The sequence below is a fragment of the Orycteropus afer genome, unplaced genomic scaffold, assembly GCF_000298275.1.
Source record: "Orycteropus afer afer isolate SDZICR_OR568_19922 unplaced genomic scaffold, OryAfe1.0 scaffold00336, whole genome shotgun sequence".
NCBI classification, from domain to species: domain Eukaryota; kingdom Metazoa; phylum Chordata; class Mammalia; order Tubulidentata; family Orycteropodidae; genus Orycteropus; species Orycteropus afer.
Genome location: NW_006921923.1, coordinates 1,383,213 through 1,392,799, shown reverse-complemented (window position 1 = coordinate 1,392,799; position 9,587 = coordinate 1,383,213). Strand labels below are relative to the sequence as shown.

Below are 9,587 nucleotides of genomic sequence, written 5' to 3'. Positions count from 1 at the left end.
CCACAGGAAGAGGGCCCACTTCTCTACAATATAGGTTTTGCTTTCAAGTCAACTGAGATAAGGGGGAGGCAAAGTCTTGGAAGACCAGAAAATGTTGCTTTAGTGAAGCACCTACATGAAGCAGTGTCACATGTGGAAGTTGATGACATATTTACTGTGTATGGAGATGGCAAAAGGGTCAAAAGGGTGAAAAGTGAAAGCAACAAGGTGTCACATTGTGTGGTTGATAAGGCAGCCTGGTAAGCCTGCTTGGATCTCAAACTGGAGAAGACCAGAGTCTCAGGCATAGAACCTGGTAGGGTGATCTTCACAAGTCTTGGGACTTCCATGACTGGCACTCACTCGTCATCGTAGCTGAACAAAGACAAATCAAAGTAGGGGCTCCCAATGTAGGACTGGGCACTGATAGGGAGCTGCCCCAACAGCTGGTACACTAGCTACCTCTGTGTGCTCTCCATACTTGGCACTGATAATAGTGTCTTGAATCAGCATTGGATCTGCCTTGCAAAATTGTTGCTGGAAGCTGAGCAGGGAAACTGGACTTCATTGTGCAGGATAGCATTACAGAAGAGGTCACAGAAGTTCTCAAAGAGTACCAAAAGCTCATCTGACATATTGTCAAATATAGCAGTCACCTCCATTGTCACCACATCATACACAAAGAAGATGCCTATGATGGACCTGTGACTTCCAGTGTTATAATTTCCTCACTAGTATACTTGATAAACAGATGGTTTTCATCCAAAAGTTCCATTTTCCATATGTGCAGCTGCAATAGCTGGTCAAAATACTGGAAAAAGCACCTCTTAGCCATTGCACTACCATCTTGTTCTGCCTGGTGCCACAAGTATACCAGCAGCTGGTGTTTCAGGGAGTTGATGAAAGGATCTCTAAAGGGATTGACTATGCCTGTCTGACTGTCCCACTGTACCTTGGGAAAACAGCTGACACAGTGAGTAGGTCATTCTTATAGCAGAAGTGGCCAATTGTCTGCACATCAATGAAAGTGTCTTTGGGAGTCACCTGGAAACATGGATGGTCTGCTGCTGCACTGACAAGATGTTCTTGTACAAGTATAGCCCTTGGTTGTGTGACAGGACCATGTTATCACACTTGGACATGCACGTGTCACACAAGCAGCCCGAGTGAAGGTCAATGATATTGAGGGAATAATCCTCTAGAGGGGATCATGGGTGGGGGGTCACTGATTCATTATTCTGATACACCTCATAGAAAGGAGAATGAGGTTCACCGGGAAAGTAGGCAGCTGAGCCCACGATGACACACTGTGAAGAGGTTACATCCCAGTTCAGGTGCTCACCATTGGCTGCTACATTGGTAATGTGCAGCAGGACAAAAACATTCAAAGAGCCAGTCTTGGATATTAACTGACTGCTGGTCATTGCTGTTGGACAAGATCTCCCCCTTATACCCCTGCAACAGGTCTTTTTCTGCCTGTCAGCCTTGGTACTCATAGATTTTGAGAGATGTCTGATTCAAAGTAAAAGCAATAAAGAAGCTGTTCTGGTTACCTAGTGCCACTCTGACAAGAATATACCACAAATTGGATGGCCTTAACAAACAGCAGTTTATTCTTACAATTTGGAGGCTTTAAGTCCAAGTTCAAAGTGCCAGGCTCTAGGAGCTGTGTGAAAACCTCTTGACCTTGGGTTTCAGCTCTGCCTCTTGCTCCCGGCCCACTGAAGCCAGAGGCATCTCTTCACTCAGGCAGCTACTGGGTGCTGAGGCTAACGAGCCAAAGGTCAACAAATAAAGTGGCACAGTCCCGGTGTTACCAAACCACACAGCAGGCCATTAATTCAAGTCCTTTGAAAGTCCCAAGGTTGGCAGAGCATGGCAGGCTGCTGAACAATGACACAGCTACATGCAGGGTTCAAGCGTGCCATAAGCTAGAGACCATTCCCAAAGCTGTTTCTTATATACGGGAAGCAGACCACATAACCCAAAGGCAGCTACTCAGCTGCTCACAGCAGATTCCATCATAGAGTTGATTACCAGTCTCATCATGGGGAATACTACATCCAGCCACCCAGCCACTCAACGAGGCCTAGCCAATTTGACAGGCAAACTTAACCACCACAGAAACATTCATCCAGTGACAATTTACGCAAGAAACAAGGAGGTTTCTCAACATTGACAACTGTAAAGTTGGGGAAGACATTCTGGTGGAACACTTGGACCTGGTGCCAGTGGGTACATGCCTTGCCTGAGATGATGCATTGGCATTCCAAGCAGTGAATGATACTTTATTTTTGGATTCTTTGAGGTTTGATGGTGGAAGCATGATGATCCTCTATCACATCTCTGTCCAGTCCTGACTGAAAGGGCTGGGGCTTGCAGCCCCTCAACCTGTTCAGTGCATGCCTCCCCTGACCCCACCCCCACCATGTCTCCAGAACATAAGTTATTCATCTTAATGGTATCCCACATAATTCATAGGCTTTCTTTACTTTTTTCATTCTTTTTTTTTTTTCTGATTGTTCCTCTAACAGATTAGTGAACTAATTCTATGTTCCAGTGATTCAAGTCTACTCTTTTCTACTGTTTTGTCCTTCCAATGTGTTATCTATTTGTGAAATTTTGGTATTAATCTTCTGGATTTCTATTTACTGTTTTTGTAGGGTTTACAATTTTTCATTTATTTTGTCAATGTGATATATATATGTATATATGTATATGTGTGTGTGTGTGTGTATACACACACACTGAATTCTAGAGTTTTGTCTGTGTTTTCCCTGATTTTGTCTGTGTTTTCCTTGAACTTTCTCTCAATCCATTGAAGACATCTAAATATAATTTGGGCACAGAACTGGCAATGGGGGAATTCTTTTGAATTCCTTACCAGGTAGTTCTGATACTATTTCTTCCTCTGGAACATATTCTATCCCTGCATTTTTGTCACTTGTTTGAGCCATCTTGTCCTGTTTGTGTGTGTGTGTTTAATTTGAAGTTATCTGTTGTCCCCAAGAGTTTGTGGTGTTATTGTATTTTTTTATGACTGTTACTGGTTTGCTTCACACTGATTTTTTTGTTTTTGTCTGTTTTAATATAATCAGGCAACAGGGCAGGTGTATTACTTTGTTCACTAGTTTGGCAGCACTGGGTTGCTCACCACCTGTCTCTTGATGGATTTAGTAGTAGATAGGAGTGCAGGTCAAGTTTCTGATTACTGATCATGCAGAGAAGCTGAGGGCAGGCTGGGTGGGTGTTGACTGCCATCTACTGTCAGTCCAGTGGTGCTGGAGTGTGTGGTGGCACCCAGTAGGTGAGGCAGCAAGTTTGGGGGGTATGGCTGTGCACAGTGCTAGCTCCCAATTGCTGGGGAAAGATAGAATGAAAAGAAAAAAAAGGGAAGGGAAGAGAGAGGAAAAGAAAAAAACAAAGGGGACAAGAAGCAAGACCTAATAAGAAAGAAAAGGGGAAAACAGAGAAGAAACAAATAAGCAAATGTGTCACAGTACTGGCCAAGTGGTAAATAGCAAACAGGGCTGTGGTTAAATTTGGCTCTCATTCTATGGGAGTATGCACCTCCAAATATGGAGGGTCAGGCATGGCACTAGTGAGGGTGGAGGTGGGGGGGCGAGATACTTGCTCAGCCAGATGAAAAAAAGAAGAAGAAAGAAAAAAAAGGTGGTGGGAAATGGAAGAAAAAGAAAAAAAAATAAGAGGGGGTGTTAGGAGGAAAGGACTGAGTGAAAAGGGAAGAAAGTAAAAAAAAAAAAAAACTGGTGCAAGTGTTTGCCACCAAACAGCTGCAGCAAGAACATGGAGGGGAGAAGTGCACACCGCCATCCATGAAAGGATGGAGGTGAGTGGTGCTGACCACAGAAGGCAGGATTAAAAAAAAAAAAAGAAGAAGGGGTGAAGAGGAAGAAATAAAAGAACAGGAAAACAAGAAAAGGGAAGAACTAAGAAAAAGGAAAAAAGAAAGAAAAGAAGCACAGTACTGGTGAAAGTGTCAGCCACCAAACATGACTGCACAAGAACACAGCACTCCCTCTGCTGATGCTTGCGCCTCTGACCAGGAAGGAGTGGGAGCAGGCACTACTAAGCACTTGGGCAATGGCAGAGGGGCACTCATTCTGTGGTATTCAAAAAATAAAAGAAAGAAAAAGGGCAAGGGAACAGGAAGAAAAGAAAAGGAGGGGAAGGTGGAAGAGCTAAGCAGAAAGATAAAGACAAAAAAGAGAGAAAAAGAGGCACAGAACTGGCAATGGGGGAAATTTGACTGGCGGCTTAGGTGGCTCTGCTAAGGAGCTCTGGTGGTGTAATGCCTAAGGCATTTGACTACTAACCATAAGGTTGGCAGTTCAAACCCACCAGCCACTCCAGGGAAGGAAGACTGGGCAATTTACTTCCATAAAGATTTACTGCCTTGGAAACCCAAAGGGGGTCTCTATGAGTTGGAATCAACTCGATGGCAGTGAGTTTGGTTTTAGTTTTGCTGGGTGGCTAGGGGTGAGGAAGGCTGTGCCTCTGGTCACCCAGAGGTTGTGCAAAGTAAGTGGGAAGAACACACCTCCCTCGTCCCCTGATCACAGATGTGGGTGGTGGTGCAGGCCTGGGCAAGTGGAGCGGGTTATCTGGTTCCTGCTCCAATTGGAATGCAGCTTGCAATAATTCAAAATGACTGTGCTGTACAGGTTGGAAGTTTACTGCTCCTTGTTCAGTTTTTATTCCTTGTTGTTTTTCTATTCTCTATTTCATTTATAATCATGTCTCTTCCTCTCATCGGTATTTGATCTATTTCTTTATCCTTTCCTTTGAAGTTCTGGTATCCAGGATTTTAATCTATAGCCATTTCCTTTTTTTTTTTTTTTTGAGTGTTTATTGTTAAGGGTCTGGATTGTGTATTTGCTTAGTCCTCCATCCTGAATCCTCTTCCTGATAAAAATCAAGTTTTTTTTTACATTTTTATGAAATATATTCATTTTTTTCTTTGTTTTTGATGTCATGTCAAAGAAATCATTGCCTAATACAAGATCACAAATATTTACATCTATATTTTCTTCTATGAGTTTTATCATTTTAGCTGTTACATTTAGATCTTTAATCCATTTTGAGTTAATTTTTGTATGTGGTGATAGGTAAAGATGCAACTTCATTAATTTGCTTGTGGATATTCCCAATATCATTCATTGAAAAGAGCATAGTTCCCCCATTGAATGGCCTTGGCATCTTGGTTGAAAATTAATTGACAATGTTGTTGTTAAATGGCAACAAGTTGGTTCTGACTCATAGTGACCTATGTACAACAGAACGAAACACTGCCAAGTTCTACACCATCCTCACAATCATTGCTATGTTTGAGCCTATTGTTTCAATGACTGTGTCAGTCCATCTAGCTGAAGGTCTTCCTCTCTTTTGCTGATTCTCCATTTTACCAAACATGATGCCCTTCTTCAGAGACTGGTTCCTTCTGTTAACGTGTCCAAAGTTTGTGAGATGAAATCTCGCCATCCATGCTTCTAGGGAGCATTCTGGCTGTACTTTCTCCAAGACAGATTTGTTTGTTCTTCTGGTAGTCCACGGTACATTCAATATCCTTCAAGAACACCATAATTCAAAGGCATTGATTCTTCTTCGGTTTTCTTTAGTCATCTTACAGCTTTTGCATGCATATGAGGTGATTGAAATACCATGGCTTGGGTCGGCACACCTTAGGTCTCAAAGTGACATCTTTGCTTTTTAACACTTTAAAGAAGTCTTTTGCAGCAGATTTGCCCAATGCAATACTTTTTTTTTAACAGGTTGTTAATAAGTCTTCCTCCAAACCTCATGCCACGTTCTTCTTCATATAGTCCACTTTCCTGGATTATTTGCTCAACATACAGATTGAATAAGTGTGGTAAAAGGGTACAACTCTGATGCACATGTTTCCTGATTTTAAACCAGGCAGTATACTCTTGTTATGTTCAAACGACAGCCTCTTGGTTCCTCATGAGCACAATTGAGTTCCAGAATTCCCATTCTTCTGAATGTTATCCATAGTTTGTTATGGTCCACACAGTCAAATGCCTTTGCATAGTAAATAAAACAAAGGTAAACATCTTTCTGGTGTTCTCTGTTTTCAGCCAAGATCCTTCTGACATCAGTAATTACATCCTTCATTCCATGTCCTCTTCTGAATCTGGCTTGAATTTCTTGCCGTTCCCTGCCAGTGTACTGCTGCAACTGTTTTTGAATTGACAATTCATTTCTGGGCTCTCAATCCAGTTCCATTGGTCTATATATCTATCATCATGCCAGCACACTGTTTTGTTTTGTTCACACTATTTTGATTACTGTAGCTTTTTAATAAGTTTTAAAATCATGAAGTTTGCATGCTCCAATTTAGTTCTTTTTCAATATTGTTTTGCTATTCAACATTCCTTGCAACTCCATATGAATTCCAGGAAAAGTTTATCTATTTCTACAAATATGGTGCTTGGAATTTTTATAAGCATCATGGAGATCATTTTTAGGACTATTACCATCTTAACACTGTTAAATTTTCTAATCCATAAATGTGAGATACCTTTTCATTTATTTAGATCTTCTTTATTTCAACATTTTTCCCTTTTTCACTGAGGAGAAATTTATGTAACATAAATTAACTATTTTAATAATTAATTTTAACAATTCAGTGTTGTGCAACCACCACTTCTATCTAGTTCCAAAGCATTTTCATCACATAAAAGAAACTCTATACCCATTATGTAGTTGTTTCCCATTCCTCCTATCCAGCCCCTGGCAAATACCAATCTGCATTCTGCCTCTATAAATTTACATATTCTGGATATTTCATATAATGGAATCATACAATATGTAACATCTTGTGTCTGATTCCTCTCACTTAGCATATTTTAAGGTTAATTACATTATAACGTGTCATTACTTCATTCCTTTTATGGATGAATAACAATCCATTGCATGAATATACCGCAATTTGTTTATCCATTCATCTGTTGATAGACATTGTGTTATTTCCACTTTTTTGTTATTGTCAATATTGATGCCATGAACCCGTATATACATGTATTTTTTCAGTACCTGTTTTAAATCTTTTAGATATGTACCTAGGAGTGAAATTGCTGGATCATATGGTAACTTTTTGAGGAACCATCTAATTGTTTCTACAGCAGCTGTACTAGTTTACATTCCCACAATTTGTGAGGGATCCAATTTCTCCACATCCTAGCCAACACTTGTTATTTTGCATTTTATAATAGTCATCCAAGTGGGCGTGAAGTGGTACCTGATTGTGATTTTGATTTGCATTTCCCTGATGACTAATTATGTTATCTTTTCATGTGCTTGTTGGCCATTTGTATATCTTCTTTAGAAAAATGTCTGTTCAAATCCTTTGTCTATTTTTTAATTGGATCAATAATATTTTGTACTTTTCAGTGTACAAGTCTTACATCTACTGACTTAAATTCATTCCTATTTTACTCTTTTTGATGTTATTGTCAGTGGAATTGTTTTCTTAATTTCATTTTCATATTGTTCAAAGCTAGTGTATAAAAATACAACTGAATTTTTTATATTGATCTTGTATCTTGGAGCATTATTGGATTCATTTATCAGTGCTAATATTTTTTGTTGACTTTTGAAGGGTTTCTATAAATAAGACCATGTCATCTGCAAATAAAGACAGTTTCAATTCTTCCTTTCCAATTCGAATGTGTTGAATTTCTTTTCTCTTGCCTATTTTCCCAGGTTAGAAATTCCAGTACAATGTTGAATAGAAATGGCAAGAGTGGACATTCTTTTCTTATTCCTCACATCAGGGAAAAGCTTTCAAGCTTTCACCATTAAGTATGATGTCAGCTGGTGGTTATTCGTAGATGCTCTTTATCAGGTTGAGAAAGTTTCCTCTTGCTCTGAATTTTTGACTTTTTTTTTTTTTTTTTAAATCATGAAAGGGTGTTGGAATATGCCAAATGCTTTTTCTTCATCAGTTTGATTATGTGGGAAGTTTTTCTTCATTCTATTAATATGGTATATTTTACTGATTTTTGTATGTTGAATCTCCTTTGGTTCCCTGAAATAAATCCCATTTGGTCATGGTGTATAATCCTTTTAATATGCTGTTGGATTTGTTTTGCTATTATTTTATTCATGATTTTTGCATCTATATTCATGAGGGATATTGGTCAGTAGTTTCTTTTCTTGTGATGTCTTTTGCTTTCGTATAGAGTAATGCTGACCTCATAAAATGAATTAAGAAGTATTCCTTCCCTGTTTTTTTGGAAGAGTTTGAGAAAGATTCATGTCAAGTATTCTTTAAACAGTTGATGGAATTTACCAGTGAGACCATCTGGTCCTTGGTTTGTCTGTTTTGGGAAGTTTTTGATTAATGATTCAACCTCTTTACTCCTTAGAGGTATATTCAGATTTTCTGTTTATTCTCAAATCTTGGTAATTTGTGTTTCTAGCAATGCATCTGTTTTATCTAGGCTACTTAATTTGTCGGCATAGAATATAATCCTCATGTATATATGTAAAATCCTTGTATATAGTCCTTTCCACCACTCGTCTGTCAGTATTAATGTCCCCACTTTCATTTCTGATTTTAAGGATTTGAGTATTTTCTCTTTTTTTCTTGGTCAGTCTAGGTCAAAATCAAACTAAACTCACTGCCATTGATTCAATTCAGACTCATTGTGACCCTATAGGACAGAGTAGAACTGTCCCATAAGGTTTCCAAGGATATAAATCTTAACAGAAGCAGACTGCCTCATCGTTCTCCTGTGGAGTGACTATTGGATTCAAACTGCCAACCTTTTGTTTAGCAGCCGAATGCTTTGACCATTATGCCACCAGAGCTCCTCAGTCTAGGTAAAGGTTTGTTAATTTTGTTGATATTTTCAAATAATCTGCTTTTGTTTTTGTTAATTCTCTTTGTTGTTTTTCTATTCTCTATTTCATTTATAATCATGCTAATCTTCATTATTTTTCTTTCTACTGCTTGCTTTGGGTTTAGTTTGCTTTTCTTTTTTAGTTCCTTAAGGTGGAAGTTTATGCTATTATTATTGACTTTGTATACATATGTGTGTGTGTGTGTGTATATACATATATATATATATATACACACACACACGCACACACACACACACATATATATATAACCAAACCAAACTCACTGCCATTGAGTCAGATTGGATTCATAGAGACTCCTCCTTGGGTTTCTGAGGCAGTATCACTATGGAAGTAGATTGCCCAATCCTCCTTCTGAGGAGTGGCTGGTGGGTTTGAACCACCAGCCTTCTGGTTAGCAGTCAAATGCCTTAGGCACTATGTCACCAGAGCTCCCAGATAGATAGATAGATACATAGAGAGATAGATAAGATAGATAGATAGTAGGTCTTTACAACTACATATTTCCCTCTGAGCTTTCACTGCACCCTATAAACTCTGTTATGTTGTGTTATAATTATCACTCATCTGAAAGTAATTTTTTAAAAATTTTTCTTGTGATTTCTTCTTTGACCCATTGGATGTTTTTACTAGTGTGTTATTTAATTTCCACATATTTCCCACTGCGGTGTAGTAAATTACTTAGCATGGCTTTTCTACCCATA

The 9,587-nt window shown here is 38.9% G+C and overlaps 1 pseudogene; it reads right to left on the bottom strand.

Moving 5' to 3' along the window:
* Positions 1-111: 111 nt before the first annotated feature.
* On the bottom strand, positions 112-2,936 carry LOC103206909 (annotated as a pseudogene).
* Between the last annotated feature and the right edge of the window lie 6,651 nt (positions 2,937-9,587).